The 14,779-nt window shown below is 39.8% G+C and overlaps 1 long non-coding RNA gene across 2 annotated transcripts; it reads right to left on the bottom strand.

Annotated features, from left to right (window-relative positions):
* Window positions 1–4,675: 4,675 nt before the first annotated feature.
* LOC120719891 lies at window positions 4,676–13,730 on the bottom strand. 2 transcript variants are annotated; one of them, XR_005692764.1, is made up of 3 exons: window positions 13,097–13,730; window positions 5,575–5,687; window positions 4,676–5,469 (listed from the first exon to the last, which is right to left on the bottom strand). It is a non-coding gene; the product is annotated as an uncharacterized LOC120719891 (long non-coding RNA). The 2 variants fall into 2 exon arrangements; XR_005692765.1 differs by lacking the exon at window positions 13,097–13,730 and adding an exon at window positions 12,498–13,021.
* Between the last annotated feature and the right edge of the window lie 1,049 nt (window positions 13,731–14,779).

Here is a 14,779-nt window from a genome sequence, read left to right on the forward strand (position 1 = left end):
GGCCTCGTTTCCGAGGAGCCGCCACGGCACGGAATGGCTCTGACGGTGAAGACAGTGAACCTGGCATGTTTGATGGAGATTTGCGCAGCTGTTCAATTCAGCACAGAGGTGAGGACTTTGATGGGTTTGATTGATATAAAAATGTGAGTACCAAACTTTGTTTTGCTCCTGCTTTATTTTTAAATACGCACACTTGTATGCTTGTGTGTTGCTGATGATGACGATTTGGTAATAAAATGTGAGTACCAAACTCAGTTTTTGCTCCGCTTTATTTTTAAATACGCATACGGTACTTGTATGCGCCCTATGGTCCAGTGCGCCTTATGTGTGTGTTCAATACAGTAAGGGCACACTAACTGAGACTGCGCCTTTTAGCACGTGCGCCTTATGGTCGTGAAAATACGGTAAATGGTATATTTAGTGTGTAAACTTGTCTAATGCTTTTTCTAAACCATTTCTTGTATGTTTTACCCCCTCTCTACCTAGAACACATTGATATATATACACAGGTAAATACATTAAAAGTAAATTACTTTTATTTAGCACAAGTCACTAAAGTACTATGTCCCCAGTCATGCTTGCTCGACTTCAGTTACAAATAAACTAAAAAAAAAAAAAAAAATCTAGATTTTTCATCATTTCTGGATTGGCTTATTCTAATGTTCCTCATCAAATGTTCTTTTTTTATTATTATGCTGTTTAATACTTAAAATCTTAAAAAATGTTGTGTCCTGATAACTGTCACCCCTGTTACTCTGATAGAATTCCATAGAACACATCACCTGATTATTCTTTTAGTCACAGACACTCCCGGAGTGTAACAATTTTGGAGGGAAAACTTTCAGAAGAAGACAAGTACCACTCTTTAATCAACCCTTTTTTCATGTTTTAGCAAGTTTTGTAATGTGGCAAAGCATAACACGTCCAACCTGTTACGCTTATTAATAGTGGAAACATTTTTTTTTTTGTATTTTTATAAGTGGCTAATAACATGTTAAAATGGTCTTAGTGGTCACCCATGTACTGCTTGTTGTTCATCTACTAGTAGTAATGGCTAAGTTTAGCATAAATCTCCCCCCTGTTACCGTCACCCCTGTTATTGCTATGCACTGTAACAGGGGGGACACATGGTAACAGGGGGCGTAGATGTAGAAGTTTAGTGTTTAGGGTTATTTATACAAGTGTATTGGTAATTATTATAACCTGTGTGTATATATCTTTTAGAAGTTTGAATAGTATACATTTTTCAGGGAATGGCACCAATGTCTGCTGCGGAGAAGCAGCGGCGCTACCGAGCACGTCGTGATGCTGACCCTGAGAGAAGACAGATATATCTCATAAAGAGAGTGGAGAAAGGACAGAGAGGAGGGGGAAAAAAGAAAGTGGCAGATCTCAGTGAACACAGAAGAGAGCACAGAGAAGCAGTGGCGAGAAGGAAAGAAGCAGAGGCTAGTGCCAAAGGCAGGACAGAATTTGAGGCTATGAATACTCCTCCCCTAAGTTGATTAGGTAGATTTTGTATTTGATGATAAAACGTGATTGCCCTAGAGAGAGGCGAGCGAGAGAGCGAGCGAGAGACTACCTGCCTAAACATTATAAACATATAATCCAACGTCTATCTATACTGATCTAAACATATATTATATATATATTATATATATATATTATATATATATATAATATATAAATATATATAATAATTTTGGACAATATTTCCTGTGTTGTAGGCAATACATTGTTTGGACGAAGGAATATTAGCAGGGAAGAAGGAGACTCAAGAATGAATTAAAAGCTAAAGGCCTTGTTGGAAAGGAAAAGAGAAAAAAAGAAAATACAAAAGAGTGCCAGCGTTTGGTGGGGGAAAAAAATCCCCACGTTCTAAAGTGGATGCACTGCTGCGGTCATGAAACAGTTAGCAAACACATTAGGAAAAGACTATTACTGCAGGAATCAATCATTGAGGAATCAGGATAAATACAAAAACACCAAAAAGGAACGAGGAGGCAAAATTATTGCAAAAACACATAGGAAAAATTTAAAGAAATACAGGCTACGAGGGCTGCACAGACAGCTCTAGGCTTTCAAAAAAGCTGGTCAAGACAAGATGGAGGGCTCCTAACCTTTGAAAGAGGAAAGCAATAGATTACCAGTTGATTGCAAGCAGAAAATAAAGGCCTTCTTCTTAAGAGATGACGTCAGTCGGATGACACGGACGAAAGCAACTGTAACTCAAAAGAAAATAAAAAAAACAGAAACGTTTGCTAACTGATTCACTGAAGAATCTGCACCATAAGTTTCTTTCAGAAACTGAGCACTAGGTCTCATATTCTTGTTTCTGCACCTTAAGCCATTTTGGGTTGTGGTGCCCACAGAAGCTGATCGTGAACCTGTCAGTGCAGGACACATGAGAACTTACAGTTCATGGCCAATGCCCTGTACGTCCAAGGTCTGTCCAGCAACAAAACACATTAAGAGATGGTAGATGCAACAATGTGTGATGCTAATCCAAGTCTGTGCATACGGTGAGTGCAAAGACTGTTTCAGTACAACACACACACTCTTGAGACCTCCTAACAACACAGAGATAGCCTTACCAAGTGGTCTCTAGAAGAGAATGAAAAATTAAATGATGGAGAGGTATCTGGTAAAAGTCAACAATTACAGTGAAGCACTGTCATGACAACAGGGATGCACTTGCAGGGGATTTCATGACGGACTACTCAGATTTAGGCGGCACATCTTTAATATCCGATGGCAGTATGGGCCTACAGACAACTGAGAGAAATTTGAGAAACGATGATGTCTGCTACATGTAGATTTTAGTGAGAACTACTCCTGTAAGTATTCTCAAGAAGTACAAGCAGTCCACTTCGGAGGGTCACACCAGCAGGCAACCCTACATACTGGAGTACTGTACACTGCAGCTGAACAGTCACCCTAACATTCTGCTCTATCTCACCTTCCAGGCGGCATGATCCCCCTGCGATATGGGCCCATCTTGACCCTGTGTTAGACATGTAGAGAAGTACCCTCTTATCAACACCTCCATGTCTTCAGCGATGGTCCAGCTACACAATACAAACAAAAGGGCAACTTTTACCTGCTCTCAAAGAGCCATTCAAAAAGGGTTCAAAAACATCAGCTGGAACTTTTTTGGGCCAGCCATGGAAAGGGGCTCCAGTGGTTTGGAGCCACCCTTAAAGGTCAGCTGACACAATTGTCCGCCATGAGGAGATATCCCCAACGCAGAAGCATGTTTCACAAGCTGAGAGACATGGGCACTTCAGTAGAACTTTTTTTGTGGGGAGAGATGATGTTGAGAGGAAGTAAAAGAATTATTGATGGACCGACACTTGTGCCTGTCAAAGGAACCATGAACTCCACCAGTACTCAGTTTCTCTCCAGGAACAATAAATACAGGACATCACTGCCTTTGCCAGGCAGACAAGTGTACTGACTGTGATGCTATGGCCTGGGAGATAAGCCTTAGTCAAGAGGCAATCCACATTGCACTGGGGACCAACCCGGCCTGAGAACTCACAAAAGATCATATTGGTCAGTGGTGCATTATCAACTACGATGGTGAACCCTCCCAGGATCATTCTGGAGGTTGAAGAGGATGTTAAAGTGAATGCATGCACAAGAACGGGACCAACAAGTTCCACTGGCCAAGTCCACGTGAGGACATAACCTGGTATAGGGATGACCAGTTGTGTGTCTGATGAAAGAACCAACCATTTGAATAGAGGTCAGTTCAGCTGAGAGGAAGTGTGGGATTTCCTTGAAAAAAACTGGAGTTGCTGGTCTGTTGCATAGGTAAATGTGTGAGAAAAATGTTCATTATGTTGTGTACAGTGAAAATTTGCTTGTTTATGTGGACATGTATCTACCTGTGTTGGTTGGACGGGCATGGTGAAGTTTCAAAGTTTCTTTAAGGTGGTATTTTTTGTCACTGATGTTATGTCCACCCCTGTTAACTGTGTTTCTTTTTTTAATTAAATCAATCAACAAACATAATGCATGTCTCTTTGGTTATTGGGAGGGAATGAATCAGCAAAATTAAGTTACTAAAAATGGAGCCAATTTTTTTTTTATTTCCTTTGATCTAAAAACAATCTTTTGAAATTACACTGTGTCTTAAAACTGAACCTGTCTTCTTTCAATTAATGCTTGTTTAATACTTCCTTGAAATTTCCTTGCAGATTTTAAAAAGGGACATTGTAGCTTTTAGAAATGTAAATATTACTATAACTGTGTATTCAAAACAGTTATTAATAGAAATGAATGTCCTGTAACAGGGTGGACATTTGGCACGTCATGGGTAAGACTTTGATTTTAAAAAATATTATAATTAATATCCTTAGCTGGACCAATACTTTTTCTTATAGGTTGAAAATCCCTCTTTTAGATGAAATGTTAAATAATTCAAAATTTTGATTTTTTGATGAAGAGTGATCACACTGAAATGGCACCGTAGTAGGAATGACCCAGCTACACATCTTGGTGACACCTTGTGACAAGGAAGCAGCTAAAAATATTTATACTACTGGTTGTAGAAAGTAAAATCATGTAGCGTGTTTTTATGTGTTTTTTTTATTGTCTTTGATTTGTGAATTAGGCAACAGTGAAGTGTGGGCCACCATTCTGGCTTCAAAAATAAAAACAACATGTTAACTTGGAGTGACAAATTATAATTTGTTAGTTATGTTCAGGCACCTTGTATGTGTTCAGCTCACGGACTTTGCTATAGAAGTGTTGAATGTTTAGTGGTGTATAGACGTTGTGTTTTGACTGGTGAGCACAACTGCAACGGGAGAAACAGATTACTTAGAAAAGGTTTACTTGAAATTTTAAGATTACTTAGAAAAGTAGGAATAAAGAGTTTTGATTCACAACCAATTTGTTTGATGTCACAGACTGGGCACAGTTTTGTGCCTCTTCTATCCTCTCTGTCACAAGAAGCGTGCACAAAATCCTCAATGCAACTAAGAAGGAGGACCTCGAAAGGTGCATTGGTTTACAGCTGGGGTAGGGAACTCCAGACCTCAAGGCCCGGTTTCCTGCAAGGTTTAGATGTGTCCTTGATCCAACACAGCTCATTTAAATGGCTAAATTACATCCTCAACTTGTCTTGAAGTTCTCCAGAGGCCTGGTAATGAACTAATCATTTGAGGCCTGGAGTTCCCCACACTGGTTTACAGGGAGTGATTCACAAAATACAAAATGCCTCTTAACACTAAGAACTAAGCATGAAAAAGAATATATAACAATTCTGACTGCATAACAGCAGCAGGGTATGTAACATAAAACAGCACTGGATCAAAGGCAGTAAGGTGTATGCAGATCTGCTTCTGATCACCCTGAAGGTGAAGCCACTTTAAGAAACCCCTCAGAGGCCCAGAGCTTCTTTCCTCACGCTGCAACCCAACAGGACCTTTCCAGCATCCACACACTCTGTCACATGCGGCGCTGAAAACAGAAAACAGATATTAAAATAATGAATGATGGAGAAAAATTGACTGTAGCATGAAACTATTTTTAAAACATTTTATTCTTTAATTAGCGTGTTACTACCATTCTGAGCACGGAGCCATGAAACAGCTTTCATAGCCAGAAGCTCCCACTCGTCCTTTGCATCCATCTTGAAAGCAGGAAGCCAGAATGGTGGCCCACACTTCACTGTTGGCCTAATTCAACAAATCAAAGACAATAAAATAAAACACATAAAAACACGCTACATGATTTTACTTTCTACAACCAGTAGTATTAAATATTTTTAGCTGCTTCCTTGTCACAAGGTGTCACCAAGATGTGTAGCTGGGTCATTCCTACTATTCGGTGCCATTTCAGTGTGATCACTCTTCATCAAAAAATACAAAATTTTGAATTATTTTAACATTTCATCTAAAAGAGGGATTTTCAACCTATAAGAAAAATGTATTGGTCCAGCTAAGGATATTATATTATAATATTTTTTAAAATCAAAGTCTTTACCCATGACGTGCCAAATGTCCACCCTGTTACAGGACATTCAATTTTCTATTAATAACTGTTTTGAATACACAGTTATAGTAATATTTACATTTTCTAAAAGCTACAATGTCCCTTTTTAAAATCTGCAAGGAAATTTCAAGGAAGTATTTTAAACAAGCATTATATTGAAAGAAGACAGGTTCAGTTTTAAGACACAGTGTAATTTCAAAAGATTGTTTTTAGATTCAAAGGGAATATAAAAAAAAAATTGGCTCCATTTTTAAGTAACTTAATTTTGCTGATTCATTCCCTCCCAATAACCAAAGAGACATGCATTATGTTTGTTGATTTGATTTAATTAACAAAAGAAACACACAGTTAACAGGGTGGACATAACATCAGTGACAAAAAATACCACCTTAAAGAAACTTTGAACACCTTCACCATGCCCGTCCAACCAACACAGGTAGATACATGTCCACATTAAACAAGCAAATTTTCACTGTACACCCAACATAATGAACATTTTTCTCACACATTTTACCTATGCAACAGACCAGCAACTCCAGTTTTTTTCAAGGAAATCCCACACTTTCCTCTCCAGCTGAACTGACCTCTTATTCAAAGGTGTTGGTTCTTTCATCAGACACACAACCTGGTCATCCCTATACCAGGTTATGTCCTCACGTGGACTTGGCCAGTGGAACTTGTTGGTCCCGTTCTTGTGCATGCATTTCACTTTAACATCCTCTTCAACCTCCAGAATGATTCCTGGGTAGGGTTCACCATCGTAGTTGATAATGCACCACTGACCAATATGATCTTTTGTGATGTTCTCAGGCCGGGTTGGTCCCACAGTGCAATGTGGACTTGCCTCTTGACTAAGGCTTATCTCCTTCAGGCCATAGCATTCACAGTCCAGTACACCTTTGTCTGCCTGGCAAAGGCAGGTTATGTCCCTGTATTTTATTGTTCCTGGAGAGAAACTGAGTACTTGGTGGATTTTCATGGTTCCTTTGACAGGCACAAGTGTCGGTCCATCAATAATTTCTTTTACTTTCCTCTCAACATCATCTTCTCCCACAAAAAAAAGTTCTACTGAAGTGCCCATGTCTCTCAGCTTGTGAAACATAGCTTCTGCGTTGGGGATATCTCCTCCATGGCGGACAATTGTGTCAGCTGACCTTTTAAGGGTGGCTCCAATACCATCTGGAGCCCCCTTTCCATGGCTGGCCTCAAAAAAGTTCCAGCTGATGTTTTTGAACCCTTTTTTGAATGGCTCTTTTGAGAGCAGGTAAAAGTTGCCCTTTTGTTTGTATTGTGTAGCTGGACCATCGCTGAAGACATGGAGGTGTTTGATAAGAGGGTATCTTTCTCTGATCATGTCTAACACAGGGTCAAGATGGGCCCATATCGCAGGGGGATCATGCCGCCTGGAAGGTGAGATAGAGCAGAATGTTACTGGTGACTGTTCAGCTGCAGTGTACAGTACTCCAGTATGTAGGGTTGCCTGCTGGTGTGACCCTCCGAAGTGGACTGCTTGTACTTCTTGAGAATACTTACAGGAGTAGTTCTCACTAAAATCTACATGTAGCAGACATTCATCGTTTCTCAAATTTTCTCTCAGTTGTCTGTAGGCCCTATACTGCCATCGGATATTAAAGATGTGCCGCCTAAATCTGAGTAGTCCGTCATGAAATTCCCCTGCAAGTGCATCCTCTGTTGTCATGACAGTTGTCTTCACTGTAATTGTTGACTTTTTACCAGATACCTCTCCATCATTTAATTTTTCATTCTCTTCTAGAGACCACTTGGTAAAGGCTATCTCTGTGTTGTTAGGAGGTCTCAAGAGTGTGTGTGTTGTACTGAAACAGTCTTTGCACTCACCGTATGCACAGACTTTGGATTTAGCATCACACATTGTTGCATCTACCATCTCTTCAATGTGTTTTGTTGCTGACAGACCTTGGACGTACAGGGCATTGGCCATGAACTGTAAGTTCTCATGTGTCCTGCACTGACAGGTTTCACGATCAGCTTCTGTGGGCACCACAACCCAAAATGGTCTTAAGGTGCAGAAACAAGAATATGAGACCTGATGCTCAGTTTCTGAAAGAAACTTATGGTGCAGATTCTTCAGTGAATCAGTTAGCAAACGTTTCTGTTTTTTTATTTTCTTTTGAGTTACAGTTTGCTTTCGTCCTGTTGTCATCCGACTGACGTCATCTCTTAAGAAGAAGGCCTTTATTTTCTGCTTGCAATCAACTGGTAATCTATTGCTTTCCTTTCTTTCAAAGGTTATGAGCCCTCCATCTTGTCTTTGACCACGCTTTTTTGAAAAGCCTAGAGCTGTCTGTGCAGCCCTCTGTAGCCTGTATTTCTTTATAATTTTTCCTATTGTCGTTTTTGCAATAATTTGCCTCTCTCGTTCCTTTTTGGTGTTTTTGTATTTATTCCTGATTTCCTCAATGATTGATTCCTGCAGTAATAGTCTTTTCCTAATTGTGTTGCTAACTGTTTCATGACGCAGCAGTGCATCCACTTTAGAACGTGGGGATTTTTTTTCCCCCACCCAAACGCTGGCACCTCTTCTTGTATTTTTCTTTTTTTCTCTTTTCCTTTTCCAACAAGGCCTTTAGCTCTTTAATTTCATTCTTGAGTCTCCTTCTTCCCTGTCTAATATTCCTTCGTCCAACAATGTATTGCCTACAACACAGGAAATATTGTCACAATTATTATATATATATTTATATATTTATATATATATATATATATATATATATATATATATATATATATATATATGTTTAGATACAGTATAAGATAGACGTTGGATATTATATGTTTATAATGTATTAGGCAGGTAGTCTCTCGCTCTCTCTCTCTCTCTCTCTTTTTAGGGCAAAATCACGTTTTATCATTCAAATACAAAATCTACCTAATCAACTTAGGGGAGGAGTATTCATAGCCTCAAATTCTGTCCTGCCTTTGGCACTAGCCCTCTGCTTTCTTTTCCTTTCTCGCCACTGCTTTCTCTGTGCTCTCTTCTGTCGTTCACTGAGATCTGCCACTTTCTTTTTTCCCCCTTCCTCTCTGTCCTTTCTCCACTTCTCTTTATTGAGATATATCTGTCTTCTCTCAGGGTCAGCATCACGACGTGCTCGGTAGCGCCGCTGCTTCTCCGCAGCAGACATTGGTGCCATTCCCTGAAAAATGTATACTATTCAAAATCTTCTAAAAGTATATATATACACACAGGTTAATAATAATTACCAATACACACTTGTATAAATAACCCTAAACACTAAACTTCTATCATCTTACGTCCCCCCTGTTACCATGTGTCCCCCCTGTTACAGTGCATAGCAATAACAGGGGTGACGGTAACAGGGGGGAGATTTTATGCTAAACTTAGCCATTACTACTAGTATGATGAACAACAAGCTAGTACATGGTGACCACTAAGAACCATTTTTAACATGTTTATTAGCCATATTATAAAAATTACAAAAAAAAAAATTGTTTCCACTATTAATAAGCGTAACAGGTTGGACGTGTTATGCTTTGCCACATTACAAAATCTTGCTAAAACATTGAAAAAAGGGTTGATTAAAGAGTGGTACTTGTCTTCTTCTTGAAAGTTTTCCCTCCAAAATATGTTACATCCGGGAGTGTCATGTGACTAAAAGAATAATCAGGTGATGTGTTCTATGGAATTCTTATCAGAGTAACAGGGGTGACAGTTGATTCAGGGACACAACATTTTTTAAAGATTTTAAGTATTAAACATGCATTAATAATAAAAAAGAACATTTGATGAGGAACATTAGAAATAAGCCAATCCAGAAATGATGAAAAATCTAGATTTTTTTTTTTTTTTTAAGTTATATTTGTAACTGAAGTCGAGCAAGCATGACTGGGGACATAGTACTTTAGTGACTTGTGCTAAAATAAAAGTAATTTACTTTTAATGTATTTATCCTGTGTATATATATCAATGTGTTCTATGGTAGAGAGGGGGTTAAACATACAAGAAAATGGTTTAGAAATAAGCATTAGACAAGTTTTACACTAAATATACCATATTACCGTATTTTCACGACCATAAGGCGCACTGTGCTAAAAGGCGCAGTCTCAGTTATGTGTGCCCTTACTGTATTGAACACACACATAAGGCGCACTGGACCATAGGGCGCATACAAGTACCGTATGCGTATTTAAAAATAAAGCGGGAGCAAAACTGAGTTTGGTACTCACATTTTTATTACCAATAATCGTCATCATCAGCAACACACAAGCATACAAGTGTGCGTATTTAAAAATAAAGCAGGAGCAAAACAAAGTTTGGTACTCACATTTTTATCATCAATCAAACCCATCAAAGTCCTCATCCTCTGTGTCTGAATTGAACAGCTGCGCTAAATCTCCATCAAACATGCCAGGTTCACTGTCTTCACCGTCAGAGTCACTTTCCGTGCCGTGCGGCTCCTCGGAAACGATGCCGGCTTTTGCGAAAGCTCGAACAACAGTGCCAGCAGACATGTTAGCCCAAGCATCTACAATCCATTGGCAAATTGTGGCGTAACTCGCCCGGCGCTGCCTTCCACTCTTAGTGAAACTGGTCTCCATCGGTCATCCATCGCTCCCAGGCCGCTCGCAGCCTTACTTTGAACGGGCGGTTCACACCGATGTCCAGCGGTTGGAGTTCCTTTGTCAGGCCTCCCGGAATGACAGCAAGCTCACAGTTCATTTGCTTCACAAGTTTTTTCACATCGGCTGTGAGATGGGCACGCATAGAGTCACAGATCAACAGCGATGGTGATGCGTGGAAAAAACCACCTGGTCTCCTTACATACACCTCCCTCAGCCAGTCTTTCATCATTTCCTCATCCATCCAGCCCTTTTCATTTGCCTTAATGATGATTTCTGCTGGAAACTTCTCTTTAGGCAAAGTCTTTCGCTTAAAAATCACCATAGGCGACAGTTTCTGTCCATTAGCATGGCAGCCAAGCACAACAGTAAAAGAAGACTTTTCATACCCCGTTGTGCGTATCGCTACCGTGCTGGTCCCCTTCTTCTCCACAGTGTGACTCACCGGGATGTCAAAAGTGAGTGGCACCTCGTCCATGTTTGTGATGTGGCTGGGCTGGATGTTTTTGTCGCCGATGTGTTTGCTGCAGTAGGAGCGGAAGATGGCCAGCTTTTCCTTATAATCCGCTGGAAGTTGCTGCGCTACCGTAGTCCTGGTCCGGATGGAAAAATGGCACCGTTTCATAAAACGAAAGCACCAAGACGGACCTCCTTGGAAATGTTCAATGTTCATCTCTTCAGCTAGTGAAACTGCTTTTAGCCGAATGGTGACCGTCGAAACGCTTCTCCCGCTCGCTCTTTGCTCGATGATCCACCGCTCGAGTCTTTCCTCCAACTCGAGCCACCTCGCCTTATGTCCGCGGAAACTCAGCTGCGTTTTCTTGACCTGCCGGAGCTTGTTTTCCAGCTTCCTCCATTTGCGAACCATCGATTCGTTAATCTTAAATTCTCTCGCCGCTGCTCGATTTCCATGTTCCTCCGTGTAGCTGATGGCCTTCAGTTTAAACTGTGCTTCGTAAGCGTGTCTCTTTGCCATTTTCAGGGTTGTTAAAACAACGATGTCCTGCATAACGCACATACCTGTTCTTTTATACAGGTATGTGCGATTGTCCCGGTATATACGATCAACGCCCACACTTCACCCTTTAACGTTCTCATGGTGTTCTCTACTACGTCCTCCTTACAACACATAGGGCGCACTGCGCTATAGGGCGCGCCGCACTTTTTGAAGAAAATCTAAGACTTTTAAGTGCGCCTTATGGTCGTGAAAATACGGTATGTCATTAGGACTCAAATGGCTCCGAATAGTAAGAATGACCCAGCTCTGCATATTTGATTTGGCCGATTATTACACTGGATGCTGTTCCTGATGTAATCACAAACTGTGATGCTCTAAAATAATGTGCTGAAATACTTTGTCAAGAACTGATGATGAGAAAAGTATTTTTGCTGTGTGTGGTTACTGTGTTTTATCTTCTGATATACAGATGTTTACTTTCATGCTGTGAGGCAAGCCTACGTTTAGTTTGACATCTTTTTGTTTGGTTTGGTCTGTGTCGTGCGTTGCTGTGTCTCCAGGAACAGATACGAAGTTCAACACAACACTGCTTTCTTTTCACAAACTGGACAAGAAAAAACATCTAAAACCCTCGTTGGAGATAATAACTACATTCATGATACCTGTTAACTTTTTTTTTAAGTCAGTCTTTCCGCACGAGGGTCTGCGAGCACTCGCGATAGAAAGGGCGTTTAACTAGTCACGTGACGCTTCTTACGCGTACAGCGCAATCCAGTCAGAGACTTTATCAGGTGATGATAATAAAACGGCAATTAAAAATCTATAAAAAACAAACAAACAGTATATCATAGTAAAAAGAGCACCGCTGGAAATAAGAAAACATTTCTTGCTGCAGAAAATTTGCAATGTGACTCACCATTTTAACTCGGAGTGCGCTCTCAGTGCTGCTGTTTACTCCCAAAGTGACGTCTCATTAAACATTTAAATCGTCTAAACATAATTTTAATGACTTGACACAAGTCTTAGTCTACTAAAATTGACCCTTCGCTTCTACAAAGATTCGCATTAATATGGCGACTCTGCGACCAGAAGCATCTGGATTATGTTGTCACGGATTATTATACACGTTGGAAAACGCCACCAGAAAACCAGTTAAGCGGCAGCACCGGGGACTTCTCCGACCCTCTGCTAACTTCAAGTCAGAGGACTTCGTCCCGACGATGAATGGCATCTCTTTGCTCTTGTGACAGAGTGACTGTGCACCCACCCGATTATATGTGACACTTCAGTCGTTCCGTTTTGTGAAACTGCATAGGTTATACTGTGTGTTTTTGACTGTGATCCGAAAACATTTTTTTTAAAAAAGACAATAATGAATCCGGAAATAAAAACCGATGATGTGACATTAGGAATGAACTAACTCATAAAGAACGGAATGGTTAAGATAAACCTGTGAGATATGAAAGTGTGGCGCTGGAGACCGCTAGTGAAGAATGATGTGCAATAGAAGCTTACTTCAATGGACAGACCAATGACTGTAGAAAACAGACGTGTGTATCCTGACAGGTTTCGTTTTCTTTTTCTTCCTCTTTATACTGTTTAGTGGCGGCTGGCAAACAGCAAAATGGTGCATTATCGCGACCAACTGGTGTGTAGTATCGAGAGATAACTGTCTCCTCTCTCCTGTTCCTCCCTGTGCTTCTCATTGTTTTTATTTCCCTTTGTATTTTATAAAACCATCTCTCTTACCTCTCTTCCTCCCATTGCCTTTGCCACCTTTCTTTTATTTTGTGCCATATTCTACTCTTGATTGCTGTCCTACTAACACTGATTTCCATAATGGTCTCTTTGTAGCTTCCTTTGCTGTTCTGTCTGCCATAATCATTTCCCTTAACTCTATGATGCGCTGGTACCCATATGAGGGTGACCATAAGCCCCATCATAGTAATTCTATATAATGTTTGCTGAATCTCTATCAGAATGTCAGGTCTGCAATCTGAGTGACTGTCTTGCAAACTAACGAATGATGAACTTGAGTCTGAGCATATCACTGATCTTAGTGGTCTTGCATCATCAGTCCACTAGACAGCCAACGGTATTGAAACGACTTCTCCCATGTACACTGATGAAACATCACTGATTCCTTTTCTTACTTATCAATATATATACTAAAAATAAAAATACAATAACAGTAAACAATGCAGAACACCAACATCAAAAATATAATAAAGTCAACAAGCAATAAAAAGAGAATTGATTTTTACTGTATATATCTTTCATTAATCAGCATAAATACCCCTATAAACATTTAGTTGGCCCACAGATGTAGAAATTGTTCAAAAGAAAATTCCAATAAATTCTGATTATATAGCACTCATAACAGGGTATATAATACAACAGCGAATTGAAGGCAGTATGGTGTAATTAGATCTGCTTCTGTTGACTAGCCCCGAAGGTTAAGCCACTTTGAAAACAAGATGTAAAAATCAAAAGTGGCTTTATTGCTGAAGTTAGATAAAAAAAAAAAAAATACAACAACCACACAGTCTACGCAGAAACCACACACTCACAAGCGAGGCTCGTTTGGCTTGTAAGAAAGAACATTGAAAATGTCTGGCTATTATCTTTAATGGTCTTTGAGCTATTCGTGTTCAAACATTGCTGCAGATGTGAATGTGCAAAGAAATAGTGTGTGTGTGTGTGTGTGTGTGTGTGTGTGTGTGTGTGTGTGTGTGTGTGTGTGTGTGTGTAGTTTATTGAAAACTAAAGTTTCACTGCAAACATTACACATGTTCAAACTTTACTATAAAACTTTTTTCACAGTATTTCTTCTTGTAACATAGTGACTGTGCACCCACCCAATACTATGTGACACTTTATCCTAGGACATGGCAAACATTAGCTCAATCCATTAGCTCCATTTATTAAAACTTTACTGAAAAGATTCTGTGCTTTTGGCCTGCAGGGCCAGAAAGATTATCTGGACAGTTTTACTGCAGGTCCCTGTTCTTGTAACAGTGTTTACACTATGAATCACAGACTGACTGTGCTAGTTACTTGTAGATGAGGACCTGGGCAATTGGGTATATTGCCTGTACTATACAATATGGCTTAAGTGCTAAAATGTTAATGTGCATACCTTTTATTATTCAACATACACAATTTTTCCCAAACATTTAGTAGTCTGTCACATTATAG

Source organism: Simochromis diagramma, unplaced genomic scaffold, assembly GCF_900408965.1.
Source record: "Simochromis diagramma unplaced genomic scaffold, fSimDia1.1 OVJJ01000344.1, whole genome shotgun sequence".
Classification (NCBI taxonomy): Eukaryota; Metazoa; Chordata; class Actinopteri; order Cichliformes; family Cichlidae; genus Simochromis; species Simochromis diagramma.